At 42.8% G+C, this 24,657-nt stretch overlaps 1 long non-coding RNA gene across 1 annotated transcript in view; it reads right to left on the minus strand.

The window, feature by feature from the left end:
- Positions 1–8,446: 8,446 nt before the first annotated feature.
- The window catches only part of LOC133262003 (uncharacterized), a 180,596-nt gene continuing 164,385 nt past the window's right edge, over positions 8,447–24,657 (minus strand). Inside the window, exons 2-3 of the long non-coding RNA XR_009741198.1 lie at positions 9,918–10,031; positions 8,447–9,134 (exon numbers count right to left, since the gene is read on the minus strand). This is a non-coding gene — a long non-coding RNA (uncharacterized LOC133262003). The remainder of the gene's footprint in view (positions 9,135–9,917; positions 10,032–24,657) is intronic.

Consider the following 24,657-nt stretch of genomic DNA (forward strand, 5'->3'; position numbering starts at 1 on the left):
ACCTAGAACTAAAGATAGTAGAAAAGATCACTTCTTCTGGATTTTTGTTCTGGCTTGGTTTTGGTAGGGTTTTCTGTTGTTGTTTTGGTTGTTTGTTGGTTGTTAGTTTTTTTTTAATGGAGGTACATGCAAATTTATTACTGGGGGAATGGATCCCTGTTCAAACAGATAATCAATATATGACTAATATAAGAAAAGTAAGTCCTTAAAATAGGAAGATGAATTGCGGAGTTAAATGATGGTATGCTGCAGGCAGGGATTACCCGTCACATGATACGCAGAAATAAGCTTGCGCCCTCCCTCCCGTGCAGTGAAATTTATAATATGATTTGTAGGGTGGTATCAAATGTCACCATGTCTTTCACACAGTAACATATGACAGCACCAAGGACTCAATTATGATTTGCTTAACTGTAAAACCAACCAATTTAAAACCAGTGTGAACAAAAAACAAAGCAAAATGAATGCCTTTTGTTGGTAAAAAAACCAAATCAATCAACAGGTGAAAAAACAGAAGAGGAAAAGCATTGCACTGTCTCAGATTAATATAATAATAACAAAAATCAGAAATTCGAGATGTCATTAAATGCAATGAAGTTTGAGAGCCATACTCATAACTAGAAACCTTATCTGTCTGCATCTGCAACATTTTGAATGAAAGCCAGGTTGCAGTAGCATGGAAAATATTTGCTAAGGTGGACGCTTCTCAAGCATTACACACTATTTTTGACAGTCAAAGAAGCCAACATTTTCCCAAGGCTCTGTGAATCAAGTTTGAATTTGATGACTGATTTCTTCAAAGATGTGACGACAGTTGGCAATGATCCAGCCCAATGCTGCTGGGAATGAGCAGGATTTTCCCCTGAACCTGCTGACGAATTCTAGGGCCCCAAGCAGTGCCCGTGAAGAGCTGTTACTGACTCTCAGTATTGTCACCTATTGACTTCAGTCAGTCAGAGAGTTTTGGACTGGCAGAAAGGCCAGAAAAACCTAGAATGGAAAATGAGGAAAGGCAGACTGGAACATGCCGAGGAGATTGACAAGAGACTGAAGTTCTGTGCACAGCTATTTCAGCCTGAAATCTGGAACAGAATCAGATGGGAAACTGCTCAGGGACAGAGAGACTTTCTGTGGCAGAATGGTTAGAGAAACAAAGCTTAACTCTCAAATCTGTGAAGGCAGAGAATGAGAACAACTCAGAACATGGGGGAGTGGGGCAAGAGATGGCAATGGGGAAGGCCAAAAGGAAAAGTCACTACCAGGAATTCTACCTTTCACAAAAGGATGAGTGCCTGTCTTGGTAATCCTGCTGTGTCTTTAACTTAATTTTTGCATATATAAGATTTATTTTGTTACGATTATTTAGGAAAGGCATATGCTCTCTTCTTTAACATATTCTACATCAGGTGCAAGATTCTTTTTATTCCTCTGGAAGATAGGCTGGATGTGTGCTGTCTACAATAGGTTTTTCTAACGTATTCACATTACATATAAAAAGCTATTAGAAAGAAGCAGTGGAATTGGCCAACAGGACTCTGAACTTTAAGTCTACCAACCAAACCTGAATATCAATTGCATCTATTAAGCAGTAGGGGGTGGGAGGGGAATAGGTCTATTCTTAAAAACAAAACTAGAAAGAACTGTGATTACCCAAGTAATTTCAATCTTCTATTTTTGAAGGTGTCACTGTTAAATTTAAAATACTGACATACTGCATAGTGAAAAAAAATCTGTTACAAATACAATTAAATATAAAAAAACTTCAAAATTAAAAAATGGATAAATGTTATTCACAGACAAAACACAACCCAAAGCAAAACAAAAAAAAAAAAGGGGGGGGGGGGGAGAAAAAAAAAGAAAGAAATCTAGGATAAAATTTTAACCCTTTAAAGGAATTTAGAAAAAAACCAACACCTTATTGACGTCAGTGAGGGTAGGATATCACCTACTAACCACTCAGTTCTGACAACACTCTATGCTGTGCAGTCCATTCATTGGAAATGCTGTCATGAGTAAGAGAGGCCTCAGATTAAGAGCTTCATGCTGCCTTCCTTTCTGAAATGTTTTTAAGCATCCAATTTGCAACAGTAGCCTACAGCAAGTCTTCCAGATGATCTACACTACCTACCTCTAGACATGTATATACAGTGTTGTCTCAGAGAAACCATATCCTAATAAATATGGCTTCTAATTCTAATAGTGTCACACTTTGTTTTTAGGCTATAGGTCAAACCGCTCTTCGGCACACACAGACATTTGGTGTAGGTCAGACCTAGTAATTTCACTTAGCACATGCTAAATGGATAGCAGACAGGTAAACTGGGGGGGGGTGTTTTATTTTGAGGCTACTCAGATGTTCTGACTTAAAGTCACCAGCCAAAATACTCACTTTCAATGAAAGTCAAGAAAAACATACTTGAAAAATATTTTACTCGCTCACCGCTCAATCCACAAAAAACTATGAAAGTATCAGAAGTGATTTTTTCATCACTTGTAAGCAGAGAGTTGTTAAAACTAATGTCTCTCTTGATACTTGACCAAGCACATCACAAATAATAACCACGACTGTTAACTTGTCTTAACAAAAGTCTCCAAGGATATAGCGACTGGCTGTGAACAACTGACCCAACAGCTTCTGCTGAAACGTGCGTGAGGACTGCACAATTCACAAAGGTATTCTCTGCCTCATGCCTCCTAAGTCTTATTGAACAAAATACAATTAAACAGACAATGCACCATAAAACAGCAACAGAGGAGCGTTCACAACAGATTTTTTCATCTATCAAAATGGGGTGTAACCATTGCCTATTTAGAATGATTCTTAATCTTCCACAAGCTCTGCACATTCGCTGTGTATCGTATATGGGCAAGAGCATCCAAATCAAATGTTTATGTTACACTGCAAAATCTATTTGCTATTTGGGTAGCAAAAGTGAACCAATTTTCATTAGATATGCAGCATCGGTAGAAATCAATTCTTTTTATTTAAGTTTGTAAAAATTATTTACAGAATCTAGTTCTGTATGTGTCAATTATATTTAATTTGAAACATTTTTAATCCATTTGGGGTTAGCTTAACCTCCTGACTAAACATCCATTTTTATACGGATATAACTTTTTAATACAGAAGAATGTTTTGAGAATTACTTGTTTAATGTTTTTCATTTACTGGCAGATGCTAAAGTAGAATTTATTATATAATTAAAAAAACCCTCAACAACCTAGCTTTAATATTGCTTTTAGTTTTACCTTTAAAATCTTGTGTTCTTATGTGGCCTTTCCAATCAGTCTTTTATCTCCAAAACTCACACATAGGCTTGTTGTCTTAAGACCAGTGAAAGTTCTTCTATTAATTAATTTTTCTAGTGACAAGCAAGCAAGAGTGATGAGTATGTTTCCACCTTTATTACTCATTTTTCACCCCTTTGGGAAGTAAGACCATGATATGGTCATTCTGTGAAATTATTCCCACTGTAAACTAAAATCTTGTGTCCACTTAAAAGATGACTAACACTGAGTGACCTACCTTTTTTTTTTCCCCAAAGGCTACAGTAGCCTTCCAGCTAACAAATCATACTAGTCAGTCTGAATTTTCTACTCATTAAGTTTAACCTTTTAAGCCTTTTTTTATAGCCGGTTGTATCACATTACCATTTCCTCATTATCCTACCAATGCCTGCTGTTAACTATATGCCAAGTACTGCAGCACTCCACCTTTTTAAGGAAACAGGGTCTTTCACCTGAAATACCCAAGAAAGGCATTATCCATTTCTACTTCATCTTCTGTTTTGACACTCCGTGATTCTGAAAGAATGCGTAAGTTCCCAACTGCGGTCATACAGTAACTGTCTGGCAGGGACACACCACTTCATATCTCATAAGGAAAAAAATATTAACCGTATTTTAAGTTATTCAAAAACTAGGAACAGATCCAACAGTGGCAAAGAATTATGCTCACAAAAAAAAAACAGGCAATGGGAAATTCTAAGCTATGCTGGCTCATCTTCATTCAAAGATTACACACCTGTAATATCCCAGAGTGCCTTGCAGCTTCATGGGTCTCACTTGGAAAAGGTATCGTATGATCTGGAAAAAAGCTCTGTAACAATAACAATTTGTATCAAAGTTCAAGAAAAATAAGTATAAAAATTCCTATCCCTTTTGGATGCAAAATTAAAGTTCTCCATGCCCTGCAAGACACTGCAGGTTCTCTGATCCAGTAATTCACATTTACCTTACTATCATTCCTAAATTTGTGGTATCTGATATATTATTTGCTGAAAACTGTAAAAATTTTGAAAAAACATCACCAGTTTCTGGAATCAAGAGGGTTTCCTACACCAGTACTTGGCTCTTAGTGCTGTTTTTCTAGTAGTAATTTCTATTGCTGTTGAGATGTAAGAGTTGCCTTGGGGTTCAATGGGCTGCAAAGTAGGGGCAATATATGCCAACATTGTTTTCTATTGCTTTCCTTACACTAGAAACCCAGCAAACCTTTTCTGGAAAAACTGCCAGTAATAGAGAAAAAGTCCTCTCAGTTTTTATCTAACTACCCACTTTGGGTACAAATATCAGTTAGATCTGACAACATCAATATGGCATGGTTAAAAAGTCCACATTTAAAGCGTTGATTTCATTATCAAGGAAAGCTCAAGGGGTGATTTATGGATAGACCTGCAGCTGGGGAGTTCAATACAGTCATGCGAATATGAACCAGCCAAGAATTTGATCATTACTTATGACGTAAAGGCACAGCTACAGGTTGGGCAGAGAAGAGATTCAGAGCAGCCCTGTGGAGAAGGACTTGGGGGTGTTGGTCAATGAGAAAATGAACATGAGCCGGCTTCAGTGTGCACTCCCAGCCCAGAAAGCCAACTGTACCCTGGGCTGCATCAAAAGGAGCGTGACCAGCAAGTCGAAGGAGGTGATCCTGCCCCTCTACTCTGCTCTCGTGAGACCTCACTTGGAGTATTGTGTGCAGTTCTGGTGTCCTCAACATAAAAAGGACATGGAACTGTTGGAACAAGTCCAGAGGAGGCCACGAGGATGATCAGGGGACTGGAGCACCTCCTGTATGAAGACAGGCTGAGAAAGTTGGGGCTGTTCAGCCTGGAGAAGAGAAGGCTGCGTGGAGACCTCATAGCAGCCTTCCAGTATCTGAAGGAGGCCTATAGGGATGCTGGGGAGGGACTCTTCAGTAGGAATTGTAACGACAGGACAAGAGGTAACAGGTTCAAACTTAAACAGGGCAAATTTAGACTGGATATAAGGAAGAAATTCCAGGTGAGGGCCTTGAATGGGTTGCCCAGGGAAGCTGTGAATGCTCCATCCCTGGCAGTGTTCAAGGCCAGGCTGGATGAACCCTTGGGTGGAATGGTTTAGTGTGAGGTGTCCCTGCCCATGGCAGGGGGGTTGGAACTAGATGATGTTAACATCCTTTCCAACCCTAACTATTCTATGATTGTATGATTCTAAGTTTTCTCAAAGTCGGGACAAGTTTGAAGCTAATATTCCCTTGACCATCAAGTGTCCAGTGACCTTCATTTTTCATGAAACTTAACTACTGGTAGGGTTGATGCATATCAACAAAGCATCCCTGCTACACCTGAGTTCACAGTACCCAGAAGAATGACTCAACAGAAATAGTAAACTCTCTGATCAACCACAGTTGCTTATGCTATTCATATTTGCATGTCTGCCACACTCCACATGTGGTTCCAAGCACTGGTTAACCAACACACTTCTTTGAAAGCTTCTCAACTAACCATTGACCGTCTCAGGCTTAGACTTTTTCACTGGTGCAATGACATCTCCATATTGGGGAGTACACGATTTGCCCAGAGAAACACAGGTGGAGAAAGAAAAACACCTCAGATCTCTTGGATCTTTTGTTATCTTAATATTTACCTTTTCATCTTTTTCACAGGTAGAGAATTTGAGTTCCCTTCCACTTTTCACCTTTCAAGTCCTCATACATTTCTGCTATTCCTCCCTTTGACATCTGAAACAAGCTGGCTTTACAAGAGACAGCATTATGAGTGACCCAAATACAACATGCATTTGAACAATCAGATGGTGAACTCCTCCAGCTGAGCCAGGCCTGCTTCCACAGCCTTCGTCATCATCCACGATCTGAACCAGAAACATTAACCTTTGGCCACATCCTTGAGTTATGAGTTGTCTCTGCTCTCCTTCCCTTCCTTACATACACTAACTCTGGCTTCACTTCCACTAACTTGTAATAGGTTACAGCTGCTCACAGACTTTTGTGTCAGCTGTCGTTTAACTACAGCTGTGAGAAGCTGCCATTGGGCAGCACTGGCCCATAACATTCGATTTTCACTTTACCAATAAAATCCATCTTTGCTACAGATGCCCCTCCTCACACTGCTTCATTTTATGTTTTGTAATCACTCGATAGAAACTTCATTCAATCTCAATAACTTTATTTTGTTGCAGGTCTATTTGCAAACTTCAATAAAGTGAAGTCCATGTCTGCATATGTTTATAGCTGAGATTAATTAATAGCTGAGCTAGTGGAGAGGCAAAGATGTGTTGCTTGGCCTCCCTCTGCTCTGCTTTGGGCCAAGGCAGGGGAGCAGGCCTGCTGTCCTGTCGCTGGTCACTCCACTAAGGTGGTCATGTGCTCTCAGAAGCCCCAGAAGAAAGTGGGGATGCTCAAAGGCTGGTAGTTGCAAAGCAGAAGAGGAGAGATGGGCATGTTAGAGAGGGTGAAGTTTTTACCACAAAATAATCATATAAAATAGTTAAGATTATATTTGAGAAATTTATAAATCAATAGTGAGGCTTTGTATATTAGAAGACGTAACTTTGCCGTTTTGTATCATAGTTACTCTGTAACTACATGATACAATGGTAGTCTTGGTAGCAAGAGCTAACATAACTGTATATGGTGAGGGGAGTATGGGTGTATGTATTGTAAAACTCTACCCAAGCAGAACTTAAGTTTAAGATAGCCAAAAAGGGCATACCAGAAACATCCTGGTGAAGATAAGAGAATGCTAACGTCCACAAGACGATTAGGACCTAGCCAAGTAAAGAAAAGGTGAAGAGGACAACCTGAGGAAGACTTCTTACTTCATCTGAGGAAGACTCCTTACTTCATCAGGGCGACCACCAGAGGGGGCTGCGCAAGCGCACAAGAGGCTGATGTCGTAATAGATTGATGTAGCAATCTTTGATGCATATGTATTAGTAAATGATGTAATCTGTGTTGAATATGTATTAGTTACAAAATTTTTAGTGTATAAATTGCGAACGCGATGTGACAGGAGTAGGAACCAGATTTGGGTGCGTACCCCTGGTTCCCGGCGCCTCAATAAAGCACCTCATATAACCATTCCGGTGGTTATGTGTCAGTTCTTACGCTAACAGGCAGGCTGCCTTACCTTGCCTGGGCGGTAGTCTGCTGGCCCTGGCTTTGCTGTTTTGTCTCCTCCAAGGCTGCTTTTGGTTCCATCGTGTACATGGGAGCCCCTTTTCCGTAGAAGTCCAGTTCCACCTTGGGAAAAGCAGCAGGACCTGGCGTCTGTAAGAGAGGCAGGGACGTTGCTGGGTACATAAGTGTTCTGCTGACAGGCAGGGTACTCAACAAAACGATCACACACTCGCTGTACAACATGCACAGTGGATTAAACATGCACACTAAAGCAAACAAGCACAGTAAAGTGAACTGGGTAGATATTTCTATACAGTAAATAAGCACAGAGGACAATTACCAATGCATCAAATCACTACTGCATAGGCAGAACGGAGATTAAGAAGAAAGACATCACTAGTCACCACCGAACCATCCTCCCAGCACACACTTCAGCAGGGAAGGCCCCTTGCAGCTGATACTGGCGGTCTCAGGTAAATGGGAAAGTTCCTATGAGGTCCATCCACCCACAGGGAAGGCCCTGGATTTGATTACAAAAGGCTCCGGCTTCTATACCCTTAGAAACACAAGGGGCTTTATGCCAGCTCTGTCACTGTTTACTCATGGGCCCATGAAGTTCTTCATCATCTCAGCACTGGCAGCACTGCACTGACAGCATTGGCCAGGTGGCCCAGCGTGCCCAAGTAGGAAGCTCATAGAACAGCTGCATCCTCATGGTTTCCTGCCTCTTTCCGACAAACAGTCACTATGAACATACACACATGGGCTCTGCCAAATACACTGTGAAAAACCCACACTGTGTTGTCTCTCAGTCAGGAGAGGGAATCAACTCTCAGTGAGGTTCCCATCCGTTACAGTCACAGCCAAATCCAAGCACAGGAGCGGTGTGCACATAGAGATGGAGATGAAAATGGAGATACGAAAAATAATGTAAAAGAATATTTTCTTTTCACAGAATAATGGAAAACAACCAAAATTGTCTTCCTGATACAGACACTCAAGTTTTCTACTGCAATTGAAAATAATCTGAACAAAACAAAACTCTCTTGGAGCCAAGACTACCCATTTTCTAAGAGCCTTCTCAGCTTTCACAGTGGCACACACAGTCCTGACTTCCACAGGAGGAACTCAAAGGTACGCTTCTGTTGAGCTGGACATTTGTGATGGATGATCTGTGGGAGTACGGGCCTTGAATAGCCCATGAGGGAGGGCATCTCTGCTTTTATAACAGGGACACAGGGCTATGACTTCAGTTTTCCAGAGAAAAAGAATGTTGTGCTTTCATTTGATTAACCCTACAGTGATTGATGCAAGAAGCCTCAACGTCTGTATTTCAGGCAGCTTGCTTGCACAAGTCACACAGTGTTTATGGTGAAGATTTCCTGTGCCACATGCCTGACAAATTACTTTGCCCTTTTAAGTAGAGAAAGAATGCATTTCACATGGTATCTGCAAACTGTGAACAACACTAATAAGAAGAGGACTTGATCTTACAAAGTGCTGTGCTTATTCACCCCTGCAGATAGAAGAGATCTTTCCAGCCTGTGCTGTGGGCTTCAGTTTTAGTTAGGCCATAGTGCCTGCCCATCACAAATCCATGGATCTTGGTGACAGTTCATTTTAAGCTATGGTACAGTTCCCTCAGCAGATCCAGCATCAATACCTCCAGGTGTTTCTATAGACTAGTGCCAGTTCGCTTAGCCACTGCACTCACACAAAGCAGCAAGTCCACTGTCTGCAAGGAAAATGATTCATATCCCCATGAGGGTGCCCGAGCACAGCCACTGTATCTCACAAGCCAGATTCCACCAGAGCTGAGAATCATGAGTCTGCTGTTTTGATGGTTGCCACCAAATAGTTCAGGCCTGCCTTTGCACCTGCATCAGGACTGCCAGAAAACACCCAGTCTGAGGCAGTGCCTATAATCTACCAGTTGTGGACATGCAGTATCAGTTCACTCCTTCTCACACCCTTTCCCCTGACTGCAAGGGTGAAGGACAGCCTCTACCTGGGTCCCAATACCCTTGGGTAAGGAGCATTCTGGAGGGCAGATTTTGTCTAGTGAAGCCCACCAGCACTTTTGGATCACTGACTACTGTGGCACTTGAGCCTTTTGGGCATCTCCCCACTGCCCCAGTCCTGCCAGCCCATCTGTGCTAAGGACTTACAATCAACTGAGGGAAGCAGAGTAATGAGGACGTATTTAATGAAATGCTCAGTACTACTAAGGCCATAAATGATAGAATCACAGAATACCTCCCTACTGAACACAAGTGCACGTGTCCTGTCTTTCACACAACTGCCTCCTGTGCTCTTCAAGATGCCTTCCTCAGCTTACATGGTTTACCTTTAATGTTTATTTCTAGTCAAGGTGGTTTGAATCCTATTAACCCTTAAAGCTCTCACAATGCAATTAGAGAAACCCAAGCTGGATCAAACCATTTTTACAGAAGTCACCTGTTAGAAACAGGCATGCCAGGAGGTAAATTGCTCTTTTGTTAGATTTATTCTCAATTACCTTTATGCAGATGTTGGTTTGGGGCTGCACCTGTGGAGCTATTGGTGACTCCCATCCAATGCAAGCGGGTGTAGTCACTGGCAGCAGATGTCTGCATTCAAGACATGGTGCCACCTGAAGAACAAGCCACATCACATCATGTCATGAAGGCTATCAAGAGGTTTTCAGTATTTTCCTGGTTAGAGTCTGCAGCAGCAAAGTCACTAGAAACATTGAAGCTGATAGCCACAGCTGCTGGGACGGATCCTTACAGATCAAAGGCTACTGAGAAAATAGGAAGACAACTGGAAAGAGTGACTTTACTGACAACTGAAACTAGGCCAGAAAGGTACTAAGTTAGTTTTCAGTAAAATGAAAAAGCCAGAGAGAAGACAGTTACAGGCACCACTGTAAAAATGTGGTGCTCTTACATATATGCCCACACCTGCCACCATTTAGGGTTTGAGGCATGATGGATCTTCTGTAGCTATGACACAAGCAGTAGTTACTAACTAACTGCACTAGTTAGCACTGGAATAAGATGTATGCGCAGGTCCTGAAGACGCAGTGGTTGTTGTTGCAGCATGAAGAGGAACCTGAATTTGGTCATGTTTCCTGACACTGGTGAAGAAAACACAATTTACTTTTCCAGTCTTACCCCTACTAACATATCTGGCACTTGAAGGAATCTGTGGTTCATTTTGCCCATTATTTAAGAATTACATCCAGTGCTAAAGGTATGGAACAAAATCACAGAATCTCAGAATCCCAGTCTGGTTTGGGTTGGCTCCTTAATGAAATGTGCCCTCATAAAAATCATGAAATGCAAACAAAAGTCTCAAGGCTCAAAGTTTCACATGAACACGTAAGTAAGGTTATATAATTATAGAATATATACAATTATATAAAAATATACATAATTAAAATTATCCATAGTAATAATAGAAATGCTTATATATCTCTATTACCATTATAAATCATACAGTCTAAGATAAATGCTTTTCAGCCCTCTGGGCTCATGACACCTCAGACCATAGGTGCACACATGTGTGTGCGCGTGCTGCGGGGGTGGCAGTTGGGGGGGGGGGGGGCTGCAGCATCTGCAGAATGGCTTCCCTACATGTAAAACCTGCACTTGCTGGATATGTGACAGGGCTCACGTCCAGCCCCACAGTCTCACCGCATTGCTTGTTCCAATGAAGAGTGGCCATAGTGGAACATCAGCTGGTTTGCCAGAGGCCCAGGAACAAGAGGCAAAGGCACCAGCAAGGGTCCATGGACCCAGTGCAACTGCAAAGTTCACCAGCCAGAGAAAGACAAAGGCATCGGCTACCTGGAAGATGAAGAGGTACTTAGGTACGGGCTCTCTCCTCCATAAAAAGCAAAAGTACGCTGAGCACCTGCACACAGTTTAGTCACCTTGGTTGTGCTAGAAGCCTGTACAGGAAGAAAAATCAACACCAAAATGATAAGCACTGAATCCTGTGTTCACAGGCTCTGAAATTTAGCAGCTTCATACAAATCACATCATTCTGCTTGATGTCTCAATAGATCATTCAACGCTGCACTCCAGTACTTATATATGCAAACATATAAGTTTGCATACTTATATATAACTATAACATATAACTATATATGTTTGCATATATAAGGACTCATGTCCTGTGCAGGTGTTTAACTTTAAACTATGCGGTTGGCAAACAGGGCTGCTTACCACACAACTGAAACCTAGAGATACGGAATTTGAATGTCAGAAATATACTTTTAAGATACACAAACGCTTCCATTTCATTAAAGAAAAGCTGCTCACATAAAAAGTAATAGTGAGGAAATAAGAACAATTGAAAACCAGAGGGTAAGTCAAAACCAGAGGCTTGTGCAAATCACCACAACCGAGCTGAAATCAACTGAGCTGAGCCATTCTGTACAAGCTGCCACAGCTTCCCTTACCCATCTCACCGTATTAAAACAGGAGCAGTCCTTATATGAAATTACTCTTCCTTACTTCTGTTGTTCAATTCATGCGTTTGCTCAGTTTGGGCATTAAATAAAACCAGTCAGTTCCTAATCCCTTTCTTTTTAGTGTTCGGGTATCAGGATGTTGGGGAATTGTCTGGGATGTACCTAACCACAGCAGTACATTGACATTTAAACACCTGAAAATAACCTTGATATAACACTGGATAAATAATTCTAGTTTTCAAGAAACACTTCAATTCAACCCCACACTCAAGTCAAAAGACAAGTATTTCTGGAGCTTCATAAAGGTCATCACTGTGCAAAAGCAGCCAAGCCTCTGCTTTGAAACCTGGCTGCTCTTCGGGCAAGTCTGAGGCACAGCTTTCAAATTCTTCCACTGCCTTTTGAGAACCACAAAACCAGAAATCCTCATGAACTCAGGAACACTTTTCCAAATAAACCTGTATTTCTGAGTCTTCTTTTCTCACCCAGAAAATGAGGCTGGTTGATACTCACCTGCTCACAGGACACTGCGGAAAGAAAATGCTTCATAGCTCTAAATTGCTTTGAACAAAGGAGTCTTAGCTGAACACGAAGCACTATTTTCAGATATAACACGAGGAATCATTACTTAAGGTACGCACATTTTCTCACATTGCATTTAACAGCAATTAAGAAATACAATTAGGATAGCTCTCACAGCAGGGAAGTATTTGTAACACCTCCCTCTGGGTCACAAGTCAGCTTTGCATGCTTGCATGGTGTTTGATTAGCCATTACTTTATACACAGGTTCTCCTGATGTAGCCAGAAAACTGCATGAGGTTTTTCAAGGAGGAATCACAGAGCTGTGGGCTTTGAGCAACTCAGGAGTCTGCAGGGGGTAACCACAAGCTCTAAAACACTTGTGCCGCCCACAGAAAAACGCTCTTGCTATGCAGAGATGTGTATGAAGGGCCACAGACAAGACTGAATACTTTCGTTACTTACAGAACTAAGGCAGACTTCATCCCAGAGCTGTATGCCATGGCCCTCTTTGCATGACAAAGAACAATTTGTTTGCAAAACATGACTGTCCCCTTTCTGACACTTTGCCAAAGCCTTGCCTTTCCAGGGACAGACAATGGCTGCTGTCAGGCAATTTAGAGGACTCCAGGCGCTCTGTGCTCTCTCACTCCTCCCCTACATTATTCTGTACAAAACACAGGTGGAGCCCACCCAAGCTAACTAAGCGACCATTAACATCAGGTTTACAAAGCATACAGCCAAGAAAGGTCACAGTCACTCTTTGCTGAGGTTCCTTTTTCACCCCTTGAAGCCAACCTTATGTTGTATAAAAGACCTTGTATGATCCTCTACCTTGGCATGGGTTTTAGTCCAGTTCTTTCTAATGACATTGAATTCGCTGTCCAGTTGGTACATCACACGCAAATGCCCAGTGAGGAAGAATGCACCGGTGCAGCAAGTGCCAAGTGACCAAATAGCCCTTTTAGCGCTGGTTTGGCTAAGGTGAAAGCAGAGACTTATCCGGTCTTGTAGACCAGAAGACTGTTCCGCCAGAAAGGTACACAGATAGAAGGATACACAGCTGTCACAGCCTCGTAGGAAATACAAACGGCAATGAGTACGAAGGTGACGATTGGGTAGAACAACACAGACATTATATAGCCAGCAGACCTGGGAAAGAAACAAAACATGTCAGTAAGCTGCAGCAATTTAAGAAACAAGCTTTTTTTTTCAGTCCTCTTCTAGCATCACCCTTTTTACTCTGAGCTGCTCGTTGATAGTGGCAGCATAATCTAGAGCTGGGATCTCAGAATACTGCAGGCTCTTTCTTCAGATGTCTTTACATCTTCACTTTGCTATTTCTACCACTCACTTTTATCAGCAGCACTACAATCAACATTATCAATTTGCCATGTTCCAGCCTGTCTTCTACTTCCTCCTTCTCCATTACTGCTTCACAGATCCAGATCTTTCCACGCCACAAACCCATTTCAATCACATCTTCTTGCTGCAGTAATGACCCTTTATTTCCTTGTCCCATGCTGCTCAGCTCATATGCTCTTCCCTCGGCTCCTACACACCTGAAATTACCTCTTGCTACTTTGCATTTGAGGACTCTGTCCCCAGGCCCTTGCCTGCCTTAAGTACTGACTATTTTGGGGCATGACATTCAGTTTGTCTTCGTAATGCCAGGACATGCTAACACCTTCCTGGACTATGTGACTTTCCTTGCATGTGCCCTAAACGAATGGTGCCTGCCTTTGGCTGCTGGCAGGCAGAAAGAAGAATGGCCTTTCACTGGTGGCAGGAACCTGAGCGCGTCGGCTCCTACTCCTCCAGGGACTCCTCTCTGCAAGCGAGTGAGTGGATACAGCCCCGCTGGGTAAACCGGACACAGCGACCTCAGAGGTGAGCGCCTCCAGCTGGGTTATCTCATGGGATGGGATTGCAGAGAGCAGGGGTTCGGTCACTCAAGCTTACAGGTTGGTTCTCTTCACATTCTGGCCACCTGCCTCTTCTGTTACTCTAAATTTTCTCTCCAGTGACCCTGTAAGCTTATCACAAGCCTTTCTGTCTCCTAGTATTTCCTGCAGGATTGACTTGTGGCATTTCTGATGCTATGTGTTTGCCAGGAGGCAGTTTCCAAAATGTAAAAGCAGACAAAGTTACCCAATTCCTGCTGCTAAACTAGTAAATGCTGGGAGAGCGCAAGGGAACCCTCATGTGCAATCAGGAGCTGAAGAGCAACACATTGATTTCTGTCTGAGTCTAGAGATGCAGAAGTCCAGTAGAGGCACACAGCAGAAACAGTCATTACGTACTAGCAGCGCACAGCAGTTCACGACAGGCCCCTTGGTTTCCACAGACACCATGGACGGAGTAAGGACTGTTAACTGTTTGCCCCTATGGATTTCAAGACAATTGCAGTATTTTTGAAAGAGTAGTTAAAAGGCATTGAAAAATGCAATTTGATTTCCAGTCGTTAGCAGCTCGGTTTGCACCTTCCCGAACAAAGGGCATGGGCTGTTAGGTTTCCAGGAATTGCACACAGAGCTTCACCTCATGCATTACGCAGAAGAGTAAAACCATCACCCTCGAGTGACCTTTCCGTGCTGCTGAAAAACTACAGAATGTTATCACTTCCCAGCAGGAAGTTTATGAACTTCCTGAAATCCTTCTACCTGTCAAGGTTGTGAACAAAAGTGCTGCAGAGCGTTAACAGTGTTCCTGCTTTGTCATGAACAGGAACTAAAGAGGATAATTCAGCCCTGCCAAAATTAATTGCAATGCTTTAACTGCACAGTAGCATAAGACAGGAAACAGGTACCTGGCTGAATGCAGAACCTCAGCATTTCCTAATCCCATTACAAAAATCCTAAACCCTGACTCCTGAGAACCATAACAACAACAGAGAGGGCAGAAAACTACAAGCAAGTGCACACAGATAAACTCAGAGCTAACTCCATGTGCTCTAACAGAGCCCTACTTCCGAGGCCCTCAAGGCCTTAGCCTATTTGCAATTAAATCCAAGGGTGTGTTAAGTCCATTTCTCCTGTCTTATATTCCCATTAAAACAAGCCAAACTCAAACCACAACTAAGAGTTGGCACTGGATAAACCAGGAACCACTGTGAATAAAGCCTATCCAGATTTCAGAAAACACAAAATGAAGAGGCCTCCCAACTCTCACATCCTGCTCTGCTTTCCTTTGTAAGCAGAGCTGAAAAGAAGAGCCTTGGACCACACCACATTACAATGTCTGGTCATGGAATTCTCCTTTTCCCTCTGCATTTCCAGAAAAAAGGTCTTTCCTAAATTAAAAGCCCCAGCCAAAACAACACCACTCCTCTACCACTAGTATATGTCCCTCTGGAGACAATCCAATGACAGAGCAAAGCTGGCAGCTGTAGCTCTTAGGCTCCTATTAACAGTACCCCACACTTGGCACACACCTCCTTGCACCGAGGATACATGGTGCCGCTAACAGCATCTGTACTCTTAAGGCAGGGAGCTGGGAGATAAGAAATGTCTTACTGCAAATGAGAAAGCTCTTATAAGCACAATGCAATGGCAATCAGGATCCGATTCCTTAGGAAGATCAGCATCAGTATGATTATGACCTCAGCACCACAAAGTATTACCACTGGAAACACACAAAAGTTAGGTTTATGAAGAACCGAACCAATAGGCTGCCTCTGTAATTCCCCCCTCTCCCTGCCCCTTGTGTTTTGCACTATTGTTCGTGAACTCGACAGAATTCCCTGCTGGAGCACCTCTTTCCTTCTCTCACTGCAGCTGCCAATCTTCAAGCCCATTTCACATCTTTGTGGGGGGAAATTCTATATACCCAGAGTTTGTCAGAATGGGCACGACCCTGCCAGTTCACCCCTAACAAATGCTGCTTTTCATAACAAGCATTTTGCATGTTTATACTCTAATGCTGCTCATCTGTAGTATTTAGATACAACAAATAAAAAGGAGATAAAGATTCAACTTTTCCTGAAGAGTGCAGTTTTCTGATACATACTCCTCTAACTTTTGAGTGCAGTTTTCTGATACATACTCCTCTAACATTTATGTGTACTTAAATCAACAGGCTTGTCTGAGCGTTAGCTTGGCGTGAGCTCCTTTCCCCTCATTTGTGTCAAAAAAAAACCAAAGAGGCTTTGTGAAGCACTTCTGAAAACAAAGGGGCTTTGTTTTTTTTTTTGTCCAGTTTTGGTCAAATGATTTTCACCTTCCAGCTGTGATGCTGGAATCACACAAACTTGCTCTAAGGTTAGAGAGCTGAGAGCACCATGTCCCGAAACATTTCCTCTCTTAGTTGTGAGCAGTGTTTGATTCATAACCCAGATCTTGTTTAAAGAGTTGGCTTCTCTCTGATTTCTATTTGTGTCCTTCAAATCCTACTGCTGCAATAGGAAGCAAAAGAATTCTCTGGACTCCACCTCAAGAAGGCAGAGTCTTAAATGCCTGAAGCACACCTCCTCTCACGCTGAGACACATCCCTTAATTCTGGGTGCCACAGAGGGTTAGACAACAATTAAACCAGCCCCAGCAGCGGTGGATGGTTACACACAGCAGGCCCTGTCTCCTCCAGCTGAAACCAAGAGTTCTGTGGAGGGAGAGGAAGACAAAGGGAAGGTATCCCTCAGCTGTGGCGTCTGGAGGTTTGCACAGGGACAGGGGAATTGGCTTCAGGTCCCACAGCTTTGACACAGCCTCAGAATCCAGACCCAGATAGTCAGAGATGATGTTCAGTTGTGATCCCGAGTACTGATAGCAGTACCCCTAGCCATCAGAACTGCACATGGCAAGTGACCCCTGTGGTGCTCAGAGCCACAGACTTTCTTCAGAACAAAGGCTTTGTTACACACATTTCAGCATCTATTTTTGCTATGGCTCTCCATGAAGGAATACATAGGCAGGTTGCTTTGCAGTTGGTCTCAGTCCAGTTCAGATCTCTTAAGTTAACGTAGCTTGTCCCCATTAGTAGTACCTCAATTCACTCATCTGAAAGTGACACTGACCCCTGGATAAACTGTACATTGGCTGCTAAGAATCAGGCAGGGGACTTACACGGAAAGATGTAATAAAATCCTAATATTCTCTAGGGCCAGCATGCTAAAAAGCTCTGCCTCAACAATATGCAAAGATGCTCGTGAGCTCAATGATCCAACACAGTTACTTGAAGACACAAAGCAGAGAAAGCAGACTAAAGGAGTAAACTACTGCTCTATTAATTTAGCTACCAATAGGGAGAAGCAGTGTTTTAGGCTATGTGCCATTCATCATCAGTTAGTGCCTGCTAATAGAGTAGTAACAGCAGCACAAATAGTATTTGACAGGTATTTGTTCTCTCTTGTGCCCCTCCTTGTCTTGTTCCAGTAGGATTGTTTTAAATACACTGCCCTTGTAAGAGAAAGCAGTGAAGCACTTCTGAAAACCAGAAGTGATGACATTTGTGATGGTTCATTACACAGCCGCAGGACAGCCTCCAAGAAAATGCAGTGACCTGAATGTAAACAGGTCTACAAAGGATGCACAGAGTTATTCGTCTCATTTCTGGGGCCCTCCAGGAGGGGGCATAAACAGACTGAGAGACAAAAATGCCCCTCCTTATCTTCATCGGGACTTAGTTCTTGCCTTCTGCTTCCCCGTTCTGAAGACTGAACACACGGGAAGTAGAATGCTAGTAACACAAGCCTTTTTCACTCTCATCACTAATGCGACTGCATTCTGGCCCCTTACACGTACGCTAGTCGCTTTGCAGAAAAAGTAGATTTTTGTACTATACAAAGAAAGAGAATTCTGATTACTTCTACGAGCAACATATGTAGAGGAGGAGATTTAACAAAGCAGAAACTGTAGCAAGACAGCGACTGAATCTTCTGAACATCCCTTAACGGATACCAAGTTTAAAGGGCACTTACTAAATGCTAACCATGTTTGCCTCAGCTGCTCACTCTGAAGTCTGTCTGGAATCCAGTACCAGAAACGGTGAGCTCAGATCCAGGTATTCCTTTAAGATGGTCGTACTCCCAGTGACAATGCCAGATGCCTGTTAAAAATCAATCAATATCAAATGAGCGTTTTTGAAGAGTGCCAAGACAAGGTTGGGGTTATTTAAATCTTCGACAAGTGAAGCGTTTTGTCCTCAGCATGTCAGGGAAGCAAAACTAAACACGCATTACTGTGAGACTAGCCAGCTATAACATCACATCTACAGATAAGACAGATCAGTACAAGTGAAAGTGGACTAAGTACACTGGGGGTAGATAGTTCAGGTTACTACATCTGGGGCTAAGTATCAGCACAGCTGGATTCTTACTAAATTTCGCTGCCATTTAGGCCCTTCTCATTTAATTGAGTCTAAACCTAGGCACTGGTTCTCCCAACTACAGCATTTAACTGATGTAATCACTTACTTTCCTTGCCCAAAATTAAGCAATAAGAAAAAACAGCCTCAGAGGCTGGAGGATTACACCTACCATAACCTATAATTCCAGTCACGCCAATGATGAAAATTCAGAAGAGAATCCCAGCTGTGAACCTCAATAACACAAGGAAGAGCAGACTCACAATCACTGCAACGAACAGCCCACTAGAAAGACAAGAAACAGAAACCGAGGGAGAACAAGTGTAAGCATCTTTCTTGCATGCCTCTTACTCCAAATGAGGGTCACTTCATCTCGTGTAGGAGAACGGTTTGCAAAAATGTATTTCAAAATCTTCCTTATGAAATATTTCCTCACTGCTCTCTGCTGTTAGAAACAGACAGATTATATATGATGATCTGGACACAGCCAGAATTGTCTGCGTACACCGAGTTCTCAGGGCGTCTGAATGGGACCAGCACAGGTCTGGTTTGGCCATTTACACTGGCTGACCAACTCACTGCCTTTTCCAGGCCATGGCCTAGTCTACAGCACACAAAGTTAAATGGGAGAAATACCTGTGTGTGGGGAGGTTACTGGTTTATGTCCTCCATTTAAAATCCCTGCTTGCACAGAAACAATATTAGGAAAGTAACATTTGAGGAGCTTTCCTAGAAAAAAAAGAATTCATTTTAGGAGGAAAACCAGTGATCCTTTCTACCCATCGGAGAAGAAAATGATCAGGGCATAGTGATGCATAAAAAGAACCTGTTCAGAGCCATCAGTGGGACCCCTAGGATGGACATCTCCAGTGTCTTTAGCAAGTCTGTGCTAAGGAAACATTTGCTTTCATTTCACTCCCAGAAAGCAAATCAGAAAGGAAAGAATGACTGCAAAAGGCCTTTACTCAGTGGGTTTCTTCTAAAGCAATACAAATAAAGCAGTGTGAACGGTTCCATCCAACAAAGATCCAGCTCAGACGTTTCACAGAACATTTCATTTCTCTAGCACTTTGAGGTGTTACATCAGAATTTTGTGTTAGAACAGACTCAAAAGAAATGAAACCCTTTTCTTCCCTGTGGTCAGGAACTTCTCTTCTGAACGTTCCCAGTTTATTTAGCCAGTGACTAAAGATAACAAACGGGTCAGCCTGACCACAAACAATCAAAACCAGATGTCTTGGGCAAACTAAGCCAGACGGGCAGAGGGACAAGAAAAAGAACATCAGTTTATTTAGTTAAGCCTTTGTAAACTGGTCTTAAGTCCTAGCCCCTTAGAGGCTTCCCAGCATGATGCGTGTTCCCTTTCTGAATGGCTCGTTTGAAATTCGGAATGTATTCCTCAAAAAAAGCACTGTCATTTTGGAGTTCCTGAATCTGTTCTTCAAGGCAGTAAGATACCTTTATCTACGGTTAGCTTCAGGTTTGCTCTAGTAACACCAAAACTGAATGAATACATGGTAACAACTGTCATTAATAGAGTGCTTCCCTTAAACTGAGCCTTGAAAGCAGCAGTTCTTTGGGAGTAGGATAAAAAGAACAGAGAAATTCCATATTAGATTTTTAATCCCACCTCCTTTCACCATCAGGCCTTCACTCTCATCACCCAAACTCTGGCACTTTAATGTTTGCCCAGAAATCACTGGATGCACGCTGTCATTTGGTGAAAAGTGTGAGGAAAATTCTACCCAACTACTTTAAAAGTAACAACAATCCCTTATAAAAGTATCCTATTTGAAATGTGGAAACTGGCTTCAGTATGGAGAAAGTCCGCTCAGAAAATGGTCAATTCTCTCTCCAGCCCATCTGTTGAGCAGTATCTCCTTTGAGAGAATCTGCACCGTAAGTCTGATTTCAATAACAGATCTAGAGAGAACAGCCATGTAGGCATATATACTCACAAATTTGCTTCAGCAAAATAGCTGCTTCTTTTGTTTTGGTGCTGCATTTTTACTAATTGCTCATTATTGAGTAATAATTGCAAGATAAAGCTAACTCTGTTCAGTAGTTTTTGTTCTTTAAGTTGCTTTTCCTGCTGCACTGGATTTGTGTATTACAATGAATTTAACTACATTTAACTTAAGAACTGGTTTGAGACACTCTGCTTGACTGCTGGGGGGTACTTAAGTACTAAAGGATACTTCTCACAGTACCGCAACCACATGGGTAGCTGCAGATACTCTTTAAGGAAACAGTAATCACTTAAAGAGTTAGGGATCTGATGTGCATACAAGACCTTCATCCCTGACCAAATCACTGTCAAAGTGTATGTATGGGACAACTCCTTATACGGTGAAATCAGAACAATTCAAAGCTTTGCTGTAGCTCAGTAAAATCATGCTTATTACACATTGCTTGAAGAAAAAACATGTATTCCATCACCTCCTGGTACACACACAGACCTTGTGAGGACTCTTAAAACCAGGTCGGCAGAACTGCTTCAAGTAATTCCACTGATCGGGTTTGTATCTGTAGGAAGCCTGAACATCAACGTAGGTCACCTGCCTGGGCACTTTGAGACACAAAGCTGCAAGAAAAGAAGGGACACTGGGGGTAGAGAAGGGTAAGGAAAGTCAGTGCAATCAAAAAGCAACAAAAAAGGCCACCTCAAAACTGCCCTGTTTTATGGAATTGCCTTCAGTAATGTTTACTGCAGCATTTGGAAAAGGACACAATGCACTTGCGAGTGCATTTTGAAGGATATGAATTTTTAAATCAAACAAATGTATGTCTAGTTCTTAAGCACCATGACTAAGAGGCAATCTCAGTATTTCACTCACCTGTGCTATAGGGCACTGTAGGTTTATTAACACTATGGGGCTGACACATTCCAGAATCTTGACGTGAAACAAAATGGTCTTGTTCCTATGAAAGTGGACATAAGTAATGTGATGATTAAGGGTGCTTGTACATCCTACCATTCAAAACCTCACAGCATGTATTGATATTTAAGTTCTAATACTGTGATTGGTGACACTGCAAACACAAAACAAAGCAAAACAAGAAAACCAACCAACCAAATCCCAAGCAGACCCTGGGTGTTTCATGCCAAGGCATCTCTGAAACCAGAAGCATTTGGTCTAAAGAACTATGATAGCTAAAGAATGCTAACTTTTGCGAAGGTGTTTTCACAGCACGGTTTTAAGCTGAAACAACCCAGGCACTGTTACAGGCATCTGTAGTCCTGCTTCCGAGAAGTGAGGTCTGTAAAATGCCCCTGCAAAAACTCTGTGGCTCTTCTGCTTGCACTGAGCACACTGTGTGCACGCTGCATGCCAAATCACTATCGGTAAATGCTGCACTGTGAAAGCTGCCTGTTTCTGGCTGGTCAGAAGGAGGCACCAAAATCAACCACAAGCTTTTTACGGCTGAAAACTTAAAGCAGCTGGCCAGGAAACAGAACGATAATAATAGCACCTGCTCCTAGCCCTGACAAACCTCCTGTGATGTAAAGAAGGGACAGTCTGAGGAGTTTGCACCCCAGATCCTCACACTTGACAGCTTCTGGAATTTCACTGCACATTCAAGTTCCCTTTAAAACTGGGGTTAGCTCAACTGCCCCACATTTTACAAGGTTAAATTGTTTTCACCAAGGTCTGTTCTACGGTGCACTGGTAACAAACCACACATCCTGGCAAAACCAGTTTCACTAACATTCGCTGTGATTTCTTCAAATCCACAGAGTAAACTTTTGGACTGAAATGTCATCGCTCTTCAACAGCTTCTTGACAGTGCTCATGACTACTCCTCAGTGACACTGCTGCCAATGCTTCCTCCACGTACAAGACTCAAAACACAGAGACTGTGATCACTTTCCAAGGAAAACTTCTCAGACTAAAGCCTTAGAGACTCAGGAAAACCATAGTCCTGGGTTAGCCTTTCACAGCGCTTACTTTCAGGACATCAGAAAACCCTGACAATGGCAGCAGTGAAGGCATCATGAGCACATCCCACACCTCCGCTTTCAGGGACCGGAGGGACTTGTTCAGAGGGGCCTCCTGGCCTACTGCCACCAACACTCCTGCTTTCCCAGGAGGTTGCGTTATGTCTCTTTTGGCTTATATTTTTGTGAGAAACTCCTCAACATAGCCAGGAAGTGCCAAAATGCAGTCTCAGCAGCTGTACTATTCTCCAGCAATCATATAGATGGAGGGACATTTGCGGATAGGAACTGGAAATCACATTGTATAAAACAACCAAAGGGAAGTCTTGATTAACAAAGAGAAAGAAGGAATGGGAGTGTAACAACGCAGGAAAAGGAATGGGAGTGGATGATAACAGAGCCGCACGTCTGGCTACACACCGCACAGTGCACGGACACTGTGGGTCTGAGGCTCCCAAACCCACCTGCCCACTGCTTTGTACTGATCTCAGAGGGCACAAGGGCAAACTGGGGGTGAAAGGGGAGCAGAGAAGGGGTGCAGTGAGGGGAACACCCAACACAACTTTTGCTCCTAGTCTTAACTCTTCAGGAAGTTGGCCTCTCCAAAACCTGATGTGAAGAATCTCGGTGGGTGGAACAGGTCTTCTTACACCATTTAGTCTCTTTCCCCTGTAACAAAAACTTGTGAGGATATGAAGTCCTAGCTCGGCCTCTGTTCCACTCCCCATCTCCTGCTCCTTCCCTTCGGAATGCCCTTTGGACAGAGGCATCCTCACGTTTTCTCCCCATTAGTAAACTAAATGGGAAAAGAAAGAAGCAGAGAGCTGTTACCAAACACTAGCTTCTGGCTTGCTTCCTGCAGAGCCTCCAGCTTCCTGTCAGTGACAAGGGCATAAAGGGTGCCTAATACTTACTTTTTAAAAGGGAGAAGTAGAGGGGAGAAAAACAAACTGTCTTTACAATTCTGTTTCATAAAGCACTTCGATTTTCCAGAGGAAACATCGATGCGACACCTTTCCTTCCTGAGCAGCTATTTCCATGCAGAAGTGCTCTGTTGAGATCAATGGATTCATTTAACTCTCACAATTCAGGATTTAAAACCACTGGGAAACAGAGATAAGCAAAGCAAGCCGCTCGGCAGGTATCCCAGGAAGGTGTGCTTACAGCTGCCTGCTCCCAGACCTCTCGGTCTCCTCTCTACTGGCACTGCCTAAACACCAGAAATAAAACCCCAAGAGCTTCTCCTTCTCATCTTTTCTGTTACTTGGCGCATGTTGAGAACAACTAAGAACCAGGCAGCAATGCTTTAGGACTACTCTTGCTCCAAGGTGGATAAAAGAATTAATGATCCAAACTCGGGTAGTTAGAAGCTGTGCCATTAGTGATGCCATCTGTAAGCTGCACTGATCTTTTACCAAAAAGATTCTCTGAATGATGAAAACAACTGCATTTACTGTGAGGGTGGGGAGGCCCTGGAACAGGTTGCCCAGAGAGGCTGGGGATGCTCCATGCCTGGCAGTGTTTAAGGCCAGGTTGGACAGAGTCTTGGATGACACGGCCTAGCGTGTGGTGTCCCAGCCTGCGGCAGGGGAATTGGAAGTGGATGATCTTAAGGTCCTTTCCAACCCAAACCATTCTATGATTCTGTGAAAAGAAAATGGCAGGCTCCCTACGGGGAAAAATCATGCATGAGAGAGAAGCACTGTTGGGTTTGCATATCTGTGATGAGGCTTTGCAATATTAAGGCTTTGTAATACTAAGACTTTGCAATATTGGGGCTGGGGCTAAGTTACTCAGGGAACGAAACATAGGGTTTGAAATACCGTGACTTAAACAGGCACACTCTGTGCTTAAAGACAACGGCATCTTTGGGCAACAGACACGCTCTGTGGTGCAAAAGAACGCTATCTTTGTACAGCCTATGAAGCTAAGCCGGTGCAAACTGCTGCTGTAGTTAAGCAGTAAGTTGGGGTACCGTGTGCCTGCCAGAGAGTTATGAAATCAAACCCTAAAAGGAGAGAAAGAAAGAAGAGGAAGG

This window comes from Pezoporus flaviventris, unplaced genomic scaffold, assembly GCF_033815535.1.
Source record: "Pezoporus flaviventris isolate CSIRO_AGI_PZ_B2104156 unplaced genomic scaffold, CSIRO_AGI_Pfla_v1 ptg000178l, whole genome shotgun sequence".
NCBI classification, from domain to species: Eukaryota; Metazoa; Chordata; class Aves; order Psittaciformes; family Psittacidae; genus Pezoporus; species Pezoporus flaviventris.